The 23,763-nt window shown below is 37.8% G+C and overlaps 1 long non-coding RNA gene across 1 annotated transcript in view; it reads right to left on the bottom strand.

Moving 5' to 3' along the window:
* Positions 1 to 4,431: 4,431 nt before the first annotated feature.
* Positions 4,432 to 23,763, bottom strand: part of LOC129046775 (uncharacterized) — a 37,486-nt gene continuing 18,154 nt past the window's right edge. The window contains exons 2-3 of the long non-coding RNA XR_008508545.1: positions 20,257 to 20,331; positions 4,432 to 4,469 (exon numbers count right to left, since the gene is read on the bottom strand). This is a non-coding gene — a long non-coding RNA (uncharacterized LOC129046775). The remainder of the gene's footprint in view (positions 4,470 to 20,256; positions 20,332 to 23,763) is intronic.

Genomic DNA, 23,763 nt, shown 5'->3' on the forward strand with positions numbered 1-23,763 from the left:
GAAGTGGGGTGTCTCATTTTTTTGCCTAGATCTTGTGCTATTTAAACCTATTTAGAGTTTCAGCTTTATACATCCATCAGAAGTGGACATCAAGAAAGCAGTTTTGACAGTAGGTGAGTGAAACCCTCCAGTAAAAGGTTCCAACCAGATTGCTTTTCCCTGAAATGAATACGCAAAAGGCTGCTTGTGCTCTCTTTAAAATTGTTCACAGGGGCCTCATTATTTACACAGAGATTTATATAATTGCACCCACTCACATGATTTCAAAAGCTGTGTGTATAAAAAAAGGAAGAAAATAAATATTTTAATATTTTATTTCTTCTTAATGTCGAGCAAGAATGTTCAATTACAGCCTCTCTACTTATAAAAATCATACAAAGGTTTCAAGTCTCAGCATGTTCCGGCAGTAAAGTGCAAACAATCTTGTGGTTACAAAGGCTACTTTGCTGAACCTCATTCCTTCTTCTTTCTCTCCCACCAGCTGAATAAATGAGAGACATATTTAGCAGCTTCAGAAGAAACTATTTTCTCATGCTCCCACTAACAAATCAGGGCAAGATATGACAGTAGGTCACGGGATAGGAGCAAAGGATATAGAGAAAGGAGTAAATTAGAATTGATAAGGGAGGACGAGATAAATAGAGGAAAAAACCCAAGCCCAAACACTAAATTCTGAAAGCAGATGAAAATGGAGCAGCATATATGGAGGAAACAAGATGGTAGAGCATAAAAAATGAATATATTACAACCTCTTGAAATCAGATTTTTTTCATTCATAATCATATCTGAAGAACAGAAATTACTGGCAATAATATATTTGCTTTTTACCTGCCTTTTTTCCCCTGTTATTCCAGATTGTTTATCCTGTACATGGTGACACAGCATAGACAGAAACCTTCAAAATAAAAAAGAGAGCCACAATAAACCCCAATAAGCCACCCAGGCACTGACTTGATTAGGAAAGCTCATTTCTCATGAAGAAAAGCTCCTAAAATCTCACACTAGTGCATAGTATTTCTTCTCATGTTTAGGTTCAGGTTCAGGCCTTTGCAGACCCCTCCCAGAGGCAGTGTGTGCTGGTGGCACCGGCAGCATCAGCAGGGTGACTGGGGCCTCCACCCAGCAAAGCCCTCCCTGAGCCCTGCAGCAACTGCTCCAAGGAGTGCAGATCCTGGGAGCCATTGCCCAGCTTCCTAGAACTGGTTTTACACATTTGCAGGAGCACAAAGTGAGGCAAAGCCAGCAGCTCCCCACGGGAGCCCCTGCAAGTGCTCTCCAGATGGATGCTGCTGTTCCCTGTGTGGCCCAGAGAGCCTCCCCAGCCCCTCCCCAGCAGCAGATTGCTCTCTGGTACTTGCTCTTTCTGCTGGCAAGGAAAAAAATGACATCTAACAGGTTTTAAATTAGAATGACTACAGATTTTCCCCAAAATAGTGTGTTTATATCTAGAGAGAGAGATCTCATCCAAAACTGATACAATTCAGGTTTGATTTCTATGACCTTTACCGCAGGTGACAAACTTCAGACAGAAGACAGGGGGAGGTAGACTGTCCTAATTGCTCCACACACTCACAATTAATCTATAGCCTCACTACCTGGTTTTAATTTGTGGCAGAAGCTGCCTCACCACATCAAAGATAGTGATTCACCTCTCCACTAATCAAAATTTGAAGAGCTACTACCAATAGTAATTAGAGAGCTAAGGCCAGCCATCATGCAATTCAGCATTAATTAAACAATGTTACAGTGGTTTTCATTCAGCTCACAAAGTGCACCAGAAATAGGCAGCGTAGGCATCATAGATTTTATCTACCTTTCCAGAAATCTTTTGCTCCTTGTGATTAAGGCCCTCAGTCCCCCAGTAACCACAAAATTCAGCCGCCTTTTATTGCTATAAGATGAACAACAGTGAATATTCATAGTCCCTTGGATGGTTCCCCCTTCCAATAATTATTAAGAAAAAGGGACAGTCCAATTTTTTGGATTTCAGCAATTACTTAGGTACTTAAAAGGTGACATAACAGACAATATACATTGATACTATAAAACAGTGTCCATGTATTCAGTCAGTTTGTAATTAAGGAAACTTCTTAAAAGCAGATGTACAAATACTGCTCTTCAGTGATGCTTTCAACTTTCAAACATTTAAACATGGTCCTATTTTAACTTTGCTGTTCTGTCGCTGGAAAAAACAGTGGTAAAATGGGGTCCTTTTTCATATTCTTGTGAAATAGGCTTGGGTAAAAGAAAGACCAAATCCTCAGCTTTAATAAAATGACCAAAGTTTTCTGCAGGGGATAGCACCTTAAAATCTGGCTCTTGGCATGGATAAGGCTAAGGTTAAAGCAGCATATAAAAAGAAGCAACAAAAATGTTGATGGTGAAAAAAACTCCAGCATGCTAAAAATAGGAAAGAACTCAACACGATAAAATGAATCCTTGTTTAATCTTTTTCTGCAACCAAAAATTAGCATATAATTTGGCAAGAAATAATATTTTAACTCTCTACTCAGGACCAAGCCCAAGGCAATGGTGCTAGCCGAAAGCAAGATACAAGGCTGGTTTTATTTGGGAATGCTCATTCCTGTGGGTATCCACAGGGGACTAGTTCATGAATCACATGCAGGCGAGTGGAGTAAGGGAGTCCTCTGAGACCAAAGTCAAAAGCAAACCCCACAGGATTTCTGTTTGGAACATCTTCCTGTGGCCTGAGCCCTGGAGGTGCTGCTGCATGACATCCTAGCTGAGCAAGAAGAGTACACTGCCATCAACCACCTAATTAAGGCAAAATGTCTGTGTGATTAACATGGCAGGACTTCAGGAGACCAGAGCAGCCATATTTCAAACCCATGTTAAGCTCATTTTGGACCTAAGACTACTTTAATAATGCATTGATTTAATCTGCCAAATGTGTAGCTAGAGCTGCAGTTCTGTGAATGAAAAATGTTCAGCTGTATGTGTCCATGTTCCACACAATTTCTTCCTTTTACCAACCTCTCTTGGTACTTCATATGCCTTAAAAATGGTATGAATGATGTGCATCGGGGCTCCAGGGCATCTGGGAATGGCCCTGGTACTAAAAGGAAGCTTTGCAACAACAAGATGGAGAGGGAACAAGATATCATGAAATATGAGCTTCCAAGTCAACCTACATATCATGGTTTGTTTCCTAAGGAAAGAAAAAAACAATTACAGTGCTCAGCTTCAAATCAAAATATTTCATTGGCATGCCACCCAGTACAAACACTGTCAATGTGTAGAAAAAGCAGAAACGTGGGGTAACTGTCAGCAATAGACACAACACATCGTGCAGCTGCCCAAGATAACTCCTCACAGTGTGTTTGGGGTTTTATCCCCTGTGTCCATTTGTCATTATTGTCCATTTCTAAGCTGGTGGCAGGTTGCTACATAGCATGATGCTATCCCTGCAGTTTCTTTCCTTTCTCCTAGGGTATGCACAGTTTTTCCTCATCGTTTTTTAATGGAAAGTCTTTTATCATTTCTGGTAATGTAAGCAAATATCTTCCTAACACTGTCTTGCACTAGTCATACTGGAACAGTAAGTGCCTTTTATCCAGTGTTTTTTCTGTCACATGGGCTGCACAGCCTCTCTTCTTCCAGTTCTCTTTTACAGAAAATCAGTCTGAATTAATTAGGATCTACCTCAGGTTAGCTTTCTAATGTAATCAATAGTCATAAATAATCTCAGGATTTCTTCAGTTGTCTCATATCAGTACCCCTAGATTTCTTTCATAACATCCAGAATAGTTAGATATGACAGAAAAAACTGGCTTGGGAGAAAGATAATGTTGGATCCCTTATTAGAATCTTACTGTCATTTTCGGTCATTAACTTTGTGAAATACTGGCTTGAGCTGAAACTTCCAGAGTCACAAGCAGCACTAGGATTGGGATTCTAACCCAACAATTACCTTCTTGTCAATAAGATTACACAGCACTCAGCTTCTCTATACAGCACTCAACTTCTTCTCTACATCCATCACAAAGACAAACCAATGGCAGCCAAGTATGAACCAGCAGTATCCATGCTCCATTTTTGATGCTTGGCTAGCAAGGATACCAGGATGACCATAAAAAAGCAAATGATAACATATGTTTACATTTTTATCCTGCTCACAGTCACTGAGCTATGACTCACAAACTTCTGAAAGTGCCCTGAGAGACCAGAAACCAAGCCAAGGCTATACAACAAACAAACATGGGGACGTGATTCTCAGCTCTGCTGGATTTGCCCCCACAGACAGATATACAGAAGCACATTTCCCATTATTTTCAAAAGCGACTGCCTGGTGGACACCTATATTTCTGAGCATCAAAAGGATACCTGTTTTCTGGGAGCAGCTGAGAGCTTTCCTCTCCAGTGTGTGATTGTAGTGGGCAGGGAGATCTCATCCCCTTCTCCTGTGAGTTCTTCTAATAAAAGTGACTGAATTTTGTTTCCTTTCAGGCCTGATGTGACAATGAAAGAATGCACATTAAAAATTAAAAAATAATGGAAACCATTGCAAAGCTACAATTTAATTTGCTAAACAGGGTAAAACTGAAGAGAAAGCTTCAATATAAAGAAACTTGGAAGTCCGTGGATCAACATTTGTTACATAAGTAGGTTTTTGAAAATGAGTCATTCTCCAGTATAACTATACAGCAGAGGTAACCCCCATTTCACAAGATCCCATATTTTTTAATTCTTTTTGTGTTTATGTTTTATTTCTTGCATCAATGAGTCATAAGATGCAAGAAATTAATTTAAGTCTTGAAAGCTAAAAGGAAGAGAAGCTGATATGTGTAGTACTGTAGACTCAGATTCTTGTATCTAACTACATAACATATTTTCTTTCCACAGGAGGTAGTTATGACAAATTAGAAGTCTGAAAATTTTCTGATGGTGTAAAGGCTCCAGCTGTCACTAGGGAGATAGTGATCAGATTTCATAGCTGCATGGTCCCATGGCACCACTAAGAGTTCCATATGGTCATCCAAATGTTTCAACTAAACCCACAAAAAAAATTCCACCATGGCTTTTGCTTTTAGAAAAATAAAATTCTCCTTGCTAGAAATTTTTCATAACGTGCCACCAATAAACAAAACTTTTTTGATTTGGTTGTTTTAATAGAAAATAATTGTTAGTGTTGTTGTCTTTGTTTCAGGTTGAAGTGGGTAGAAATAGTAGCAGTGCAGCAGTCGTGCCCGACCTCTAACTTTTTAATCTAGCACAACTTACATAACAGGAAGTAGGCTGGTAAGTGGGCATGCAATGAATAATTAAGGTGTGTATATGCACATGGTGATAAACAGTAATTTCTTCAAACCACTTCTCTTTTGGTATAAAACCACCTCTGTTAAATTGTTAATGCTATTACTGTGGACAGAGACTCTTTTGTTCATGTCAAAGATGTCAGCATAAGCCTCTACAATAACAAATGACAAATGCATAATTTATTGATTCTTAAATGGCTATGTCCTTGGATGTATTTCTTATAACTAATTTGCTTGGAGACACATCTGGCTCCTGAAGATAGCATCTGTTTTAAAGAAGGTCAGTGCTATATTTTAAAGGCAGAAGAACATAATGTTTTATCTGCTGTGCTCCTCTGCTCTTTTAGCCTACAAATTCAGCTCTCACTTTATTCTGTCTACTAATTTTTTTATCAAATAAAAAATTGAGCAATCTGTTGTTGAGTTTTGAAACAATGATAAACATGTACATAGATACTGTGAAGATGCAAGGAATGAATGTATAGTTTTCAAATGATTGTATACTGTGTCAACTGAATTATCTAAAAAATAAGTTCAATTATGTAAATATTGCTTCCATTAATACTTCCTTTTTACAAAGTTCAATCAACATGTTTCAATAAATGGTGCTTGCTTGTCCAGAGTTTGTTTAATTAGATGTGCTGCTCTGAATGTGAGTCTAAGATCTTGCATAAAACCTGCAAACACAGAATGCTGCAATGTTTATTCTGCTATTGGGCCATGAACCATGACTTATCCACCAATTATTCTTGTACATGAAAAGCCTGATCCCTCACATCTTTGCTTTTTTCTGCGTGATATTTATGCCCATATATATTCCATGTGATTCCAATCAATATATCTTTGTTATTTCATCAAGTTTCCATTGAGATTTAGCAGTATTTATTTTTACCTACCTCATGGCTGGAACATTAAAAATATAAACAAGTGCTTAAAATCAGCTTGAAGTTTACATTAAAATAGGCAGACACAAGTACAAATGATTCAGAAACTGCCATTTTAACCCTGTGATGAACAGCTAGGCACCTTTTGCTTTTATACTTCACCTTGCACCATACACAAAATGTTTAATTATTTGAGGATTAATGGAGGTAGTTTATAATTAAGCTGAAGTATGAACTGATGTCATCATCTCAGTATGATGATGTACAGTTTTATGCCAAAGCACCTGTTGTTTTGGAAGGAAGCAGCTGATATCATTATCTACCCAGCCAGATAGCCTAGTTTCCTGCTGCTTAAAAAATTATCCTAAGGGTTACCTAAGTTGGGGTAATACAGCATTTACTTTTTCATGCCCAGGATAGGAGAGAATGCATAAAATTACTTTATTCTCAAAGGTAGAGGGGGAATTAGGGGGGGTAGGGGGAGGGTCATGATGCTAAAACAGTTAATGTTTATTTATGTGGAATACAAACCTTGTCATTTTTTTCATGCATGAATATACATGCAAAAAGATTTATAACAGGTATGTGAGTAAATATATGATTGGACAAGAGTCCTTTATGAAGCACAAAGGATAAGATCCTCTGCTTTGCTGTGAACATTTTTCACCATATGATTGACTCTGACCACTGAATAGCAAAGGTTAACCCCAGCTGGGGGTTTCTCCTGTATAGAGGTACTGAGCTGCCATCCTGTTCTTTGTCCCTGGTGTTATGAGAAAAAGAGGTTGCCAGGGCAATTTGGGATGGGGAAGCTCTGTTATGGTGGGCATTTGAGAGCCATGAGGTCATTGCAGCATCTGATGCCAGTGCTGTGGATTAAAGCCACATGTATGAAGCACTGAGTCCTGGATCCACAGCCAGCCTTGGGAAACCCACGTCTCCAGCCATCCAAGTGCTATTCTGACAGAGTGTGGAATCAAGCCCAGTGTTTTTAGCATGCCTCCAACTATCAGGCTTTCCTCTGAATTGTGGCATTATGCCAGAGCTGTTTATTTGGGTTGTCATCAACCTGCACCTCCTTCTAAGGAGAGCTAAAATGCAATAGTAGCAAACACATCTTGAAAATTTTTGGCTTTCTTCTGTCTCCTGATGAGATTTTTTTTTACCTTTCTCAGCCACATGATGCCACAACCACCAAATTTTCCTTTTGTAATTATGCCTGATGTGTATTCTGAGCAGGTGCAATATCATATATTTGCTAGGACTGGCCATCTACATACACACAATATTGGAGGAAGCATCATAAGTAACATGATTTCTTTTTTTTTGCTTCCTTCAATCCTTTTTCATATTTTTTTTATTTTCTCTCTTTTTTTTCCTCTTATGAACTACGTTTTCCCAACTCAGTTAGTAATTACATTTAATAGAATGTCTCTTCACTCTTCTTTTAGGTTCTTTCCAAGAGTACTCCTAAAGCTGCTCTTCCCATAGATCTGAAACTCTTTAAAAGGAAACAGTGACTAGTAGGAGGTACATTTCCCAGCCCTCCCCAGCTTCCCAGACCTCCTGTAGCTTGGCAGATCATACCACTTAATAATATGAATAAAGCAACTTTTGACAGAGCAAGAAGTTGTGGTGGAAAGAATCCTGAGGTCTTTATTCCCACATCTTGAATCCAGTTTTCCTTGGGATGTGTTTTCTGTTGGTTCCTCCACAGTCATCCTAAAGAAATAATATTTCTTGAATGTAACTATTTGGGTTTTACTGTGAAGGAGAGACAGCAGGATTTCGACTGTTTTTTCCCTATCTAAATTAAAGTTATCTTATTTCATTCTCATCAACATTTCTGGGTGTTCTTTCCTTTCTTCTGAACTATTATTGTGCCCATGACTGTGCTATGCATACCTATGATAAGTGAAAAGAGCACTTAGGTGATCTTCAATAGATAAAAATACAGATACACCTATTCTATTCCCTGGCACGTCACCAGAGTTAACATGGCTTTCTTAGCAGTAACAAACATTATGAAATTGGCACTAATTTTGGGATTATATCTGTATTACAAACTGGTTTATATGCAATAGATTAATGAATGTTTTTAGGGGATTTTTCTTGAGCTTCACATCAGATGAGAAGGTGTAGAGGCTTCCTGACAGAGGCATGCTTATTGTGGAGGTTATAATAAGGGTATGCCAGAGATCAAATGAGTGCCCTAATGGGCGAGTTCAGCCCCGTGACCACGGGGACATTGTGCACATTAACCACGGGCGTGCGCGGAGGCGAGAGGCTCCTCTCTGGATATTTATGGGTATTGAAAACCACAGCCACCAGTGCCTTGAGTGGAGAGAGGTTTTATCCCAACCTTCTTCCTCTCCCTTTCACATCATCAAACTGCCCTGCAAATTAGGTTTTCAGGAAGTTATTTAATAATAGAGAAAGCTATACTGCCACTCTGAATGCGCAGTAGTTGCCTGTGGGTAGGCACTTGTGTTTACAGCTGGTGCATTCTAAGTCTTGGAAGCTATTTCTCTATTTGCTAGATTTCAAAGAAAGTATTGCTTGCTATTTTTCATGATACCCAGCATTGGTATCTGAGCAGCATAATGAAATGCTGACCAAAGGTAACAGTATAAATTTCTTTTCTGTACTTCTTTTCTTCACAAAATTTAACACACAGTTTCTCTAGAATCAGAGTAAAAAGAAAAGTGAAAAGTTTGTAGACATTTATAAAAATGAAAAACCTGTCATAGACAAGTTCATAAATAGTGACTGTGTATATTTCTAAGGTAATAAAAAAAATTGGAAACTGCACTGTACTTCCAAGAACAATAAAACTAATCCAAAACACAATAGTAATTAATTGCAATTTTTTATCAAATCCTTCCAATCTACAAGTTTCTTTTCCTGTGAAATTTATTTACCAAAACCACCTTATTTTTAAAGAATTAACTTTCAAAGTAAAGAAAAAATTAGAATTGAACTTTCACATTGAGCTAGAGAGAGAAAACCATGCATATATATTTTTAAATGTTTTAGTAAAGTTTTATCTTGGAATTATATGGATATTTCTCTTGCAAACTTGGCTTTCAACACTGACACTTTTTCATTTCAGGATCATTAGCTGCATCAATAATAATTACTTTAAAAATGTCATGGTCTTGAACATTTTCTGAGGATCTGACACAGCAGTTTCAGGAATATTTGGTGTGAACTAAACTATAGCTCATAATCTTTGACAGAAATTCCAAAGCCTCCTCAAAAAAAATGTGACAAGCAATAATCCAAATCTTTAATGTTTCCTAACTCTTTGTTCTGTAGATCCTCAATTCACTGGATCAATGAAAGCTTTGTCCAAAATCTGCCAAGGAGTCTCTTCAATTTAACACAAATCTGAGCAACTTTAGTGTGTTAAAAGTCTTATATAAAAAATCTGTCTCAACCAGCTTCTCTGAATTTGTTATCTTTGAAATTATTTTCCTTCCAAATACTAAAATGAAATTGTAGAATAACCAAAATCTGCCCATTGACTTCTGCTTCCTTCTGGTCCATCACCAGAAGCTGAAGACACTGAAACAGCTGCATCAACACAAAAACATCCAATATGATGCTGGATCAAGCACAGCAATTGCTCTTTTGTTTTCTCTCTTGAGGATGTTTGGTTTGTATTTTACTTTTTGAAGACAAAAAGATACTTTTTGGATCTCTAGGAATGTCTGTACAAACATGCAATTCTGTCTGTACAAACATTTCTCTTCTGAACTAAAAATAAATTTATTTTACAGAAGACCTTGGGAAAAATGTGAACCAAAGTGAATCATGTGCCATATTGCTCCTTGGAATATTAAAGCTAAATTCTTTACTGGCATATGCTGACGTAGGTCTGTTGGGTTTGAGGGAGTAATTCTATCCCATACTAGCAGGGAATTATGGAGCAGCTTGGTTTTGTTACATAAATTAGACTGATGCAAACTAGATAATTAAGACTACCAACTAAACTGTGGGGTTTGTACAAACTGATTCCTCTGAATACATGGGTTGAATATACATGATCAGAATCTACTTTCATGTTTTGTATTATTATATTCTGGGGAGCCAAATAACCCCTTGATTCTTTGCAGTAATGGAGAAAAGAAGGATGTTTCTCATGGGGTGACAAAAACTGCAATGATGACATCTTTAACATTTGCGCTTCTCACATAAATCAGACTTAGCTAAATCAGTGTAATCCTTTACTGACATGAAAATTCCATTTTTCAGCTCTATTTTAAAAATTTAAGATATTATAAAATACTAAATCACTAAACATAGAATAAACCAGTAATTTCCTGGTCAGTTCTCAGCAATTTTACCTTATCTTATACCTCTCTTGTTGCACAACCAGGAAGTTGGAGCTCTTCCCTGCTGTGAAGGAGGACTAAAAAGGAGTCCTGGAAAGCAGAAGCTGAGCTTGACAGACATATATTTTTATATATATATATACACCATTTTAAGTAGGAATCTAGGTAGGGATCTGCAGGGAAAGGAAATATGTTTAGAGGAACTGCTGCTGCCAGCAGTCTGTTGGATCAAGTCCTGGAAGATGGAAACATCACTCAGCATCATCTTTGAGAAAATGTGTGTGCATCTCACATTTTCACAAAATTCTCACCAAGTATTTTGAACAACCACAGAGAAGCAGCTTCCACCTGGAAGGACAAGAAGCTTCCATCACCCTTGTATCCACCACAGAGTGGCTTCCAGAAAACAACCATGGTGTGTCTGGATGGAATATGAGCCAGTTATAACTGATTTATCAGCAGTAATGAGTCTCTTGAAGCCGTAGGGCTGGACTGTTAGTGAGGCATTGATATTACAATCATGCTAGTCTGCACTTCAGCCTGGGATTTGTTTTCCAGACCATCCAGAATAGAGAAGGAAGGTTCCTTCAGGTCTTCTTCTACTGCTAAGACTGATTCTGGCTTACTTCTTTTCATTACGTATAGGTAAGTTATAACAAATATGAACAACATATTTTGCGAATAAAAATGCTCCTGGCCACGTCTTCTGGTTCAAAGCAGCCACCAACACTGAGATTAGAGCACAAATAATGCAGGATGATCACATGTTGGCCATCCAGTTTCAGCTGTGTTTACTGTTCTGGATCATCACATCTTTTCAGCTTTGTCTTAGGGAGCAGAGCAGGGAAAAAATAATTATAATAAAAGAGTGATCCACGTGCAAGTGAGGAAGAGGTGAGCTCGCTTAAAGTAGTGATGCTCACAGCTGGGAACAGGTCTGCCTGGTAGGAGCCAACAAGAAGATGAGAGACTGGGATCCCATACAGATCCACACCAAGAGGCCTCAGGAAGGAATCTGATACACAGACAGACCATAGTGGAGATGCGCTTTCTCTAGACTTATTCTGTCTCCTGAAGCCACTGAGAATTTTTGGAGTGAGAACTAGGTTAGAGAAAAGGATCCAGCCTGCAAAGACATTGTGGGCAGGGTGAACAACTGTTTTTCAGTCTGTTATTTTAACTTCAGGCAGCTGATCTGAATTCCTCTGGTTTAAAAGTTCATTTCATCTACCCTGTGTTCAAAAAAATTCCAGCATTACAGGCTGAAAACCCTTTGGTTTCTCACTGTAAAGAAATACAGAATCAGCCTTACTTCACAGCTACACTTGGTTTGACATCGTAACTATGATCCCAGTAAACACTGGGAGAGCAAAGAGAAATGAGCTTTCTCTTCCTGTCTTCAGCTTTCTCTATTGTACAGACCTGAATCCTTCAGTCTCCTGATTGATAACTGTGCCTTTCCATGGCTATTTGAGATAATCATGTGGAAAATCAGTGCAAATGATGCATGTTTAATTGGGGCACTTCCAGAAATCCTGCATATCTGTTGACCTCTCTGAGAGAAATCTGGATCCACTTTGAAAGTCAACCAACAATTTCTGGCAGAGCCAAAGGCACTCAAACCTTAGACAGTAAAAATCTGACATATTCAATGGCCAGAGAAAATGTAAGCCATTCAAATTGCTTCAGCCATGACAAAGAAAATAATAAATTACATTTCGTTCAGGCATCAATTGGTAAAATTCATTCTTTTTTGTATATATATTTGCAAGGATCATGTAACAATCACAGCGTAAATCCCCAGCTGGCATAGGTTTTCCTCATTCTGCTGCTCAGTGAGAAACTGGCTCCATAAACTCTTTGTGAACACCACCATCATGAGCACAGGCCAGGACTTTACACTTTCTTGGTTTTAAACTTTGAGCCAGAGTCAGAGGAGAGAGAAAAAACAAAGCTCCAGAGAAAACCTTACTGAGCATTTTGTGTCTGGTCAGGTTGGAAGAAACTTAGTAGGTATTTACAAAATTAATTAACTGTGGAGTGAGCTCTTTAAAGCATATTTGGGGTTGTATCAGGCAATCACACTGTTTCAAATACCAGTAAAATATCAGGCAGACAAAGCAAATATTATATAATTAATCTCAAATAATATTTTGTGCTATGGTCATGAACTGTCAAGTGCTTCAGCAAAAGACACAGTGATACCTTTTATGCTCTCAGAAGCTACACCAAGGAGACATTTGCTATGTCCCCACCAGAGCGTATTGCATTGTTGAAATATTTGTGTGCCCATTAAAAATACATTTCTGTTTCTAGACTACTTGAGGCAACAGGTAAAGCAGCTAGGAGAAGCTGCTTGTTTGCTGAGCCTGTCAGAACACTTCTGTGTCAACAGAGAAAATGTGTGTGCACAGCTCTAATGGGATCCCTCCACTGTAGTACCTTGTCATTTTGAGAGAGCCTTGCCCTCCATATCCTGTGAGCATTTTTTACAGTCAGAATCAATATGCCTGAGTTCCTGTTTCCAACTTTCAGTAATGTTTATTATTGTTTGTCAGCAACTCAGCTCTGCTGGAAAAACCTCCTTTGGTGAATAATGAAGTCATTCCCACAGTGACTGCTGGGTTCCAAAATTTTCAGTACTCTACCTATGGCTATTTAGCTGTACATGAGAGGCGCAGAAAATCTTACTTTTCATGGCCCATAAATAAACACCCAATCCAACACTTCAGCACATTTCTAATTGTAATGCAGCATATAATGTTTCAGTGCACAATACAGATGTTTTCAGTTATTATATGAAGAGGAGACAATGATGGTTAAGTATGTGTTTGCATTATAGTCACGGCATGAAATCATTATGTTCAACTTTCCTGATCATTTTCTTCATATAAAAAAGAAAATTCTGTTCAGCCATTATTCTTTCCCACATGGAACAAGCTGCAGAAAATTCTAAGACATCCATTTATGAACCGCTAACTTATGGCAAAATGAAGGGCAAAATTTCTGTTTAAAATATTGGGCTCTTTCCATCCTGTTTCTCTGTTGTTAATCATATACCACCAGTTAGCTGAAATGAGCCCAGGGGGTACAAGGATATGAGCAAGAACAGAGTTGTCCTGTGGGACATTCATGCTCAGTGATAACAGCCCAATAACCCATGTCCCTGGGTGTGTCCCTGCTGAGAGTTTCACAGGTGACTGTCCTCAGTGAGCTCCAGAGTTCCCTCACTGACACCAGGGTACTGCTATTTCTTTAATACTGGCTCTCGTTAGCTTTTCTCTGCCTTCAGTTCTCTCTTTCTTTCTCCCCCATTTTCCTGTCCATCCATCTTGGCAGACCTCTGGAAAGTTGAAAGTACATAACAGAACCTGCTGCTATTATTTCCTTACCCACTCCAGCGCTATCTCCCTTCCAATCTGCCTAACTGCAGTAAATTATTGCTTGATGAGAATAACTCATTAGCTCACTTATAAAAAGGCTTGACTTCACAAACAGATATTTTTATGAGTTCTATTTGTGAAGGCAAAAATAACTATTTTGGTTATGTGAACAAGCTACATGGATGCACATGGGCAGTAAATATCTAGGCAACTCCAGACCACAACTTGAGAGCATTTTAATTTTAGAAAAATCAAACCTTAAAAGGCAAAAAGTTTTGTATTCCTAGATTGGAAGGGCTGGGTTTATCTGTTCAAGAAAACTTATCATTTGAGATAATTTTTGATGAACAAAATCAGATTAAGTAAGAGAAGAAAGAGTTATGACATTATTTATCAAAGTACTGAAATCAAAACAGAGTAACTAAAAGTGTTCCAAAGCCATCACTGTAGAAATTCATACAACTGATCAAAGCAAAATTTAAATCTTGTTCTGTCTCTTTTCCTAAAGTACAGAAATTATGTGAGAATGCCAAGCCAGACAAAATGAGAGAAATCAGTGTCATGGTACAACAAAAGTTTGATTTTAAGGTCAGCTAACCTGAGAATTTGTCAGCCAGGTAGAGAATAAAAGACAGCAAGCTACAATGACATTGTGTGCATTAAATGAAATAGTTCAAAAGAAAACATAAGGCCAACATATTCAGAGCTGGAGACTTCAAAAAAACTTTCTACTTTTAGATCAGTGCTGATGATGAGAAAATTATGAGAAAATTCAAATTTCATAATTAATCACATTTAAGATCTAGAAAATTCTAACATTTCACTGAAAAAATTGTTTTGCTTCGAAGATGAATTTGACCTTGACTGATTGTGAAAGCTTACCCATAGGGTTTAAATCCATATGCTAGAAAAACTCTGGAAAAATAAGTTGCAGCTGTTGAATGGCATGAATTAAGATTGCAGTTGAATGTGCTGGTTTCAACAGATAATGTTTTTCAAAAGATTCAGTCTGATTCTAAATTCTGATTCCTGATTATAAATTACTTACAAAAATGATTTTAAAAATTGAGTGTATTTGTAATAATTTACCAAACTCAATATGGAAACTTATTTCAGTCTATTTAAGGTCCCAAACCATGTTTCCCGCAACTCTGTACCATGCATTGCCTCAGTTGGATGATTGATCATGAGAAAATAAAAATCTCCATGAAAAACTTTAGCTCAGTCCTTTCTTCCTTCTTAAGTGCCCTCTGAGAGCACTTGCAGGAGGTATTACAAACACTGCAGAATGAGAAGCAAAATTTAATGCACTTATTCCCCATGCCAAAACCAGTTTGTAAGTTGTTTAAAGCAGCCTCCAATGTTTCTTGGAGTCTTTGCCTGAAAACTGTATATAAGTAACACACTCATTACAAAAATTCAGCACATCTTTTCAATGGATAAGGTTGAATGCTAAGCAGTAAAGAGAGTAACTTTAACCCTTTTTTTTTGTTCAGCAATCAAGTTCAAATTTTTTTTATTTCTTCCACTAGTGTTCAAAAATAAATAGCTTCTATGAACAAACATCATGTAGATGTAGAGGGTTTATTGATCAAAGTTTCACTTTATGTTGATGCTCTTTACTTTGCACTGTACATCAACCAATTTTCATTATAGTCTTCTTGTCACCTGACACGATGACAGAAGAAAGTAGAAGTATGTAATTATCAACATCCTTGTTTGTTCAATATTTATTTAATTCATATGTGAATGACATCTTTTCAGAGACCAAAATTAGCACAAATGAGGGGAAAAGATGCAGTTAAGGACAGATCAGGAATTTGAAAAATGGTATATAAGCAAAATTGTGCAGTATGGGATTATATCTCTGGGTACCAGTAAATATTTAAATCTTGCTGTCCTCTTTTCCACACAGCTACTTTAGTCCCACAGTCCTTGAATCCTTGTCCTCTGGTTGCCTCTAAACCTTGAAAATAATATTTTAAACAAATTCCTAGGAACCATTGTTTTTATCAGTCTTCACAAACTTCATACTGTACCCTGCATTTTAATTTTTATATTTAGAAAAGCAGCTGGAAGCTATTTGGACAACTAACACATTGTGGTATGCTACCTGATACCACACTGAGGTATAACAATTATCTAAATGAAGCCTTTCAACAAGGTAGGCAAAGCCCTTTATAACACTAAGATTCCAAAGTAAAAAGGGAACACGCTTTCACTAATTAGGCATTTGGTCTAACACATTAAATCCTATTTGGGAATTTGCCTTATTTATTTTCAGAACTGAATGCAGTGACAAAATTAATGTGACAGAAAAAACCACTTGGGGGTATGTTGATGATCTCTACAGTCCTCTAGAAATTTCCCTGTATTACAGGTACGGACCAATAAGATAGCCAAGAAAGTCATTCCTACCACTAACTTTTAGGCAACCAGGCAACAGCTTTCTCAGAAGTAAACCACTGGAGAAAAATAAATCTTTTTTTCACCTGATACTAACACATCTCAAACATGCTAATGGTCAGGTTTCAAAATGCTTTAACTATAAATGAGGCATCTTTTTACTCAAACGTGCAAATTGCCGGTGAGTTGAGCATATATTGCAGAGTATGGATTCCTCACCATCAACAACTAATAACAATTAAAAAAAAAAAAACCTGGAGAAAAGCAGCCAAACCATCTGACAAAGCCTAGGGCACATGTAACCCCATCACTACAAATGACTGCAGAGCTTACAAATCGAGCCAGATGCTGCTTCTGGAAGGATTTCATCTATAATATCCGAACCACATGACAGCCTATCACAACTCATGTTTGGCCTAAAGGTGTGCAACTCTGGTGGAATGGGCAAATAATGAGAGGGAACAGGAGCAGAGCCCTAATCCTAACTAAGGAGGGGTTTTTTATTGTGGTTTATGGTGTGGTGGGGCTTTTTTAAATTTGAAAATTGAATTTGTTCTACCTGCAAACACAGGCACAGATGGTGCTTCTATAATATGCTGTTATAATCGACTGATTTGTTTGCAGTGTTGCATTCACGTCCAAATTCATGTCCAAATGCATTGGGTCTTCTGTAGTGTTGCTCACAATGGGTCAAATGTAGAGAAGATGGGAATCTCCTTGGTGCATAATGAAGGATTTTGCCGACAGCCCCGCTGGCAGGTGCAGCATCTGTGTTCTGAACTCCCTTCCCCAGCTAGGCATGTGGCTGGATAATAATTGCTGAATGAACAGACTTTATGAAAGGGCTGAAAATATGCATGAGAGGGCTGCATTTCACAGACAGGGATACTGGTAATGGTTCCACAATCCATTAATTGTGGCTTCATTTCATCATTTCTGATTTCCTCTGCAAAAGATTGCTAAGCAAGGCTTGAGACAGAGAGACCAAAACCTGACCCCTGATACTGAGGTTTTAAGCAGAGACAATCACTAGAACTCTGTTTCCTCCCATTTTGCTTCTGTTTAACTATTTTGAAATTATCTTTATGAAAACCCTCCCTTGCTGAGCAGTCATGGCTGTGTTTACCTTCAGTGTAATCTTTCTACCAACCCGCACCACATTTTTCAACCTGCATTAAATGATACTTTGGATTATTTGCGTACTGTTTAATTATTTTGCTGGTTTATGAATGAAATTTTCTCTAATAAAAAAATAAAATAATTGTGACTTCTAAAGATAAAGAAAACCATCTCGTCTTCGTGACTTTGGGACAAAATTAATATCCATATATCAGTATAAATCCATCACCATTGGGCATATGACTAAAATATATTTGTTTTTCCTCTTGATAAATCATAAAATAGATTTAAGGTGAGAAACTTGCAGAACACCCCAGCCAGGAAATGGTAAAGAAACCATTATCCACTATAAGTTTCATCCATTCTGGAGACTGGAACTATCCCCACATCCACACTTTTCTTTCTTTTTATTCTTGTTTTGGTTTGGGTTTTTATTTTGGTAGCCAAGAGAGCTGTAAGTCCTCGGTGAAGGGTCAGTCTCCCGCACAGTAGCACTCTGTCTGCTCACAGCAGCACACACATGCCCAGGTTTCATCAGCACTCCTGTGAAAGATCTCCAAGTTGCAGGAACACACCACAACATGGGATTCTTCCAAACAGAACATTCCTGTCTTAATTTTGCTGATTAGGAACACGGGAGGGAAACTAAGTGGGAGATTTGATTCTTTTATAGTGATAGTTTAATCCATCTAGGCAACTCATAAGTTAGAGAAGGTATAAACTCTCCATTATAAAATGCATTCCACTTGCTTATATCCCAAAATAGACAATGCCTAAAATGACTGGCTCTATTCCCACTGAATCAGTCTTGGAATAAATGCTAAACTTGATGGAGAGTGGGGATACCATTATGGTGATGCTATCATTGGATAAGAAAATAACAATAAGCAAGCATTGTATGATATTCAGACAATGGAAAAATCAAGGCCTTAGTCAGCTGGGATCTATGTCCTTGCTGAACATTTTTTTGTCTACTGTCCTTAGATAGTTCTTTAAACCCTCAAGGGTTGCTCAGTTTGGGGCCAGGAAAGGAAGAGGAGAGTTCTCTTGTCAAAAGTGGATCTCAGCTGGCAATCTGCCCATAACTTTGGAGGTATCAGCAGCAGCTGATGGTTGTAGGAAAAGCCAGAAGCCCAGCCCTTATGAGTGAGTGCCTTTATACAGTCCTGACAGTGCAGTTACACAGACAGATCCCCACATTCTCATCCAGCTCCAATCACCAAAATTTACCTTTCTAAAGCCAGAATGCCTCAACAGACAGCACATGAGTGTCACAGTCAGGCACACCACAAACCCACAGTACAAATACTTTCTTGTTCCTCTTCTAGGGATCAGTTAGGGCAATTTCTGTGCATATTGCTGAAACCTTTCTTAATGGCTCCTACACCACTTGTATTCTTTCTGTGATCAGATATAAGATACCATATAATCACCATCTTTGTAAACACAGTATTTACTGAAGAGATTGCCTTGTACAGCACATAGCCAAGGTGGCCGAAATAAGTGAAAAGGGTGGATTTAGTGAGTGGCAATGGCACATTAATGAAGTTTTACAGTTTGTCTATGACCCTGTAGGTAACAAAGTAAGATAGGACAAGAATTTTTTAAAACCTGTGCTGTGATTCCTCTTCCTCATTATATGTAGTGCAAATGACTTTCTGCTATCCTTAAAATCAAAAAATAATTCAGGTTGTGAGGGACTTCTGGATGGAGATTTTTATGTGTTTGCTTCTGTTGGCTTTGTAGCAGAGGATGTTACACCCTGTGCCAGCAGCCACAGCAGAAGTGTTGATGAACACTAACTGCCAGCTGACTGTAGCTACTTCTCAGCTGTTCATAACCTGGAGTTTGTGAGCATTGTGTTGCATTTAATATGTTACTCAGAGATTCAGAAGATTCGAGAGTTAAACCAAAATTGCCACAGAGCATAAAGATGATATAGAACATGTGACTGTTCCTCTTCCCTGTGAAGCAGGCAGGGATAGGGATGTGTTCCTGTAAATCTTCTATTCTGCACATTTTCTTCAAATAAAGACCTCAGTGTATGTGAAAAGAATAGAGTAAATAATGTCCATTTGGATTTCATGATGCCCGAACTGCTTAAGGAATTTTTGCCATTTAAAAAGCAATTTTAGACAGAATTAGGACAATAGATATGCCCTGACTTCATCTCACCTGTTCTCCTGAAACAGAGCAGCCATAATTCATGGACACACATTGGCACAATGTTGTTTGTTATTCGCTCTTTTCATATGCTGCCTGATGCATCTTTGTCATGATTCATTATTCCTAACAGCTATATCAAGTGCTGCAATTACAGCACAATATAGATTTAACTCTATAATATTTCTAGATTGGAAAGAGAAAAATAATGTATTAAGTGCTTGTGATATCTTTATGTATAAGTTTGAGAATCATTAAATATCTGTCACTCTTCCTTCCTCCTCAGCATCAATTACTCCACTCTGGTTTTACTTACTCCACTCTGTATAATGAGTCCCTAGAGCATGTTTCATTGCGGGAGAATGAACACATTTTTCACTTGCGGTCAGTGGGATGTGGTTAATTTGAAATCACTTAAACTATTATATCTGTCAAGCGTGGTTATTTTATTTTCAATTCACATCAGTGTTTTAGTATGCATGCAGGTTACTGGGTTAAACTGGCAGATTAATTTCCAAGCAGTCTGTTGCAATGCTCTTCTTCACTATCTTTACATGTAGGCTCTTGTTGAAACTTAATACATTCCCATTAAAATTTACTTCAGAGAAATCTACATTCAATATAAACACTCATATGATAAACAACACTCACTGCTGAGTGAAAAAGGTGGCAAGATCAGGGGACTTACAGTTTTCTCTCCCAAATACTTGTTTTTCCTCCTTGTTCCATCTTAACTTCTTTTCATACACATCATGACATGCATCTGTGGGGGAAAAAAAAAGTTCAGTAACTAGGGTCATTTTGGCATGCTTAGAGGGGTTTTTCCTGCTATGTTTACTGATTGCATTGATCAAAAAAGCTGCAGGTTTCAGTTCAGTGGGAGCAGATTCACAAGAGCCGTTTGGGATTTTTCTCTCTTTTTAAAATATTGTGGTTTGAAACTTATAAATAGCCAGAATTTGAAAATGCTGAAATACTGACTTACACGGCTACTAATAACAGGGTGCTCATACAGAGAATTAGAGGAACCGCCAATGGGCTTTTTATTACAGCAATATTGTACATATTACATGAATAAATTACATTGTTGCATTATGCAGCTGCTGCATCATCAGTTTAGAGAGTAGACTGCGATCCTAAGTATTCGGGGATGCAAGCTCATTATCTCTAAACCCACTTTGGTTACAGCCACCATACAATCCCAGCTAAACAGCTTTCGCATAATGTATTGCAGATACCTTTGCATAATCAGGTACATGGCTCAGAGACGGACTGATGAGTTTAGGTGTCTAATCAAATTTACAAAAAATAGTCTCTTTCTCTGAATCAGGCAGAATCTTTCACTTGGAAAGGTTATTAGGGAAACTATATTACCCATAAAAATACAAATCTACATATGTTGTGAAACATCGCTTTTGATTTGAAAGATGCTAGTAGAAAAATATGCATTTGTATAACAACAGATCTCACTGTAAAAGAACCAACTAAATTAAAAAGAACTGTTTTTTCTTTATCTTCTTATGATGATGACAACTGCCAGTGTTTGAATGCTGCCAAAGCATTTTTGAAACTCAATTGTTTTTATTCTCTGCACATTGTTCTCTCATCCCATCGAATAAAACACAAATTTTAACATCCTCCATGGCTGCAAATGTTTGCCTATGACTCATAGATTCATTTGCATATCTTATATATTGATGCAAATATCTCTGGCTAGGCAAGTAATACTCTGACTTGTAATACAAGTCAGTTCTGTTCATTCTACTCACTCCCTGCTTCTTCTCATTGCTATTTTTTTTTTTTTTACTTTGCTTAAACTGTGTCTATTTTCATTGTTGTTCCCCTCCTCTGAAAGCACATGCATCCCCCTTGTATCTCCCACCTGGCTCATTGTGCTCATCACCTCAATGGAAATCCTGGGCCTGCAGAAGTCTGTCAAGGTTTTACAAGTAGCCTAAATCTGAACAATGTTTTACTACTGGTCTCTTGCTAAATGAGGCTGCTTGTTGTATGACATTTCTACCAGGATATTCATAAGTGGTTTCTTGAAGAGGCTCCTAAAAGCCATAAGAATCATGGAGATAATGGTGGCTAAGGCGGGGACAAACGTGTAATGCTATATCTTTTTATGCACACATACTAAAACTAAGTGGGAAAATCACACACTTTTGGTCTAAGCAGTTTTAGAATAGAAATGTTCATCCTTCAAATCCCAAATTTTCATGCTGCTGCTTTCAATACTTTGAAGGGATTCTAGGCAAAGGTCGAAGCCTAATGTGAAATGATACATGTGTCATAATGCACATATCAGTAATGGTGCTGTCTTGGTTTGAAAGACTGGTGTCTGCTAAGGAAGGCAGGAGCCTCACTTGGAATGGAAAATGAAAATACCCTCCCTCTGAAATATAATTTTGAAATTAAGGGGTTCTCAGGCAAAGATATGAGAATAGGAATAACAGTTCTTTACTAGTGTGTATAACAAAGCAAACAAACAACAACAGCTCTGGCATTAACAACAACCAGAATCACAAACCAGCCACAGCCTTTCAGCTGTGGCACTTTCCCCTCTGGTGCAGTTCCAGGCATGGCCAGCAGTTCCATTAAAAGCAGAAATACACTTTTCTTTATATGGTCTGCCCATATAAAATCTAAACATTCTGCACTATTTAGATTTTCCCAAATTTAGACTAAGACAGAATGACTCCTGCATCTCCTATGGCATTTCTAAAGTGCTATCAGCTGTAGCTTTTATCTGCTCAGCAACCACACATTTTTGCAGCTGAGAAGATAGAAATGAATCCTAAATAATACAGCAGCATAAAGTGAAGACACCCTATGCTACTGTTAGTAGTTCACATGGTTTGGTCCACAGAGCTGGAAGTGCAGAATACCAATTTGAATACAGTCTGTACCTATCACTGACTTGTTGCATTCTGTGACTTAGGAAAATCATATAATATTGTTTCCATTGTTTACATTAAAAAATAACTTTAATAATGTCAAAGAAGATTTCTGTTGTAAAAATATGGTCAACCAAATGTTCCTGGAGAGAGACTAAGAGGGGGGAGAAATGCAAATTTGTTGATGTTGTTGACAGTGTACATGCATCTCTGTGGAGATGCACGTATCTGAAAAGAACAAAAATTGTTCTACATTTATAGATATGATTGTCATGGGCCAACACTGATCTACTTCCAAACCAAATCCACTTCAAGTGACAAAGAAAAGATCATGTCAATTTTCTCTCAGAACATACCTAGTATTTTTAGGAAAATAAAGATAAACTAAGTGGATAACCTGCTTTCTTTTGTAGAATGAAAGAGCATGGTATCTTCCTATACTAATCCTAGGAATGTTCTCTCTGTATGCTATACTACTTTTTGGGAGGAAACATGAAAGTATTGTTGCATAGAAAAGATAAAAGGTAGTTAAAATAGAAAAGGAACTATCCAGGTGAATGCTGCCATATTCATAAAATATGAGATATATATATATGTGTGTGTGTGTGTAATGTACATACATGCACAAAGATGGGCAGTGATGTATTCTGTAGTATGTGCTAGTTCAATAATTTTTTTGGCAAAACCTTGGGTTTATTCAGCAAAATACTGCGCTGATTTCTTCAGCTGTACTAGAGTGATTTCAAATAAATTTAGTCCCAAATAATGCAGTTGCAAGGAGGAAGAAAGATGTTTTGTGGGGGGTTTTCATTTGTCATTATATCAAGAAATGGCTGAAGCAAGCTGGATCAGGGTCCCCTTTTGGTGAGTCATGACTTGATATGAAAAATTTTGATTGCAAGGATTGTTGCAGGCAAATGAGAACACCTTTCAGAATGGAAATGACTAGACAATCTCAACTCAACTTTTATCACATGCAAACTGAAAAGGCAGTCAACTCAATGGTAGCTCTGATCTCTGCATGTCTCTTTAGACTCAGTCAGTAACCAGTACTGTGAGCAGCTGTAGAAAGTGAATTTAATTTTGCTTGTGTGTATGCGTATAAAGAAAATGTAAAGCTGATTTTTTTCAGTTCCTGAGCACAAGAAAAAGTTGGCATACATGTTGCCTGTAGTTACTGGGGCTAAAACAGTGTGTGAGGTTTTCTTCCTCCAAGCTGTAGTGAGAGATGAAGAGATCCCATATGGGCCACTAGTACAAAGAAAGAGTAACAGGAAAAGAAAAAAAAAATGCAG

This window comes from Molothrus ater, chromosome 10, assembly GCF_012460135.2.
Source record: "Molothrus ater isolate BHLD 08-10-18 breed brown headed cowbird chromosome 10, BPBGC_Mater_1.1, whole genome shotgun sequence".
NCBI lineage: Eukaryota > Metazoa > Chordata > Aves > Passeriformes > Icteridae > Molothrus > Molothrus ater.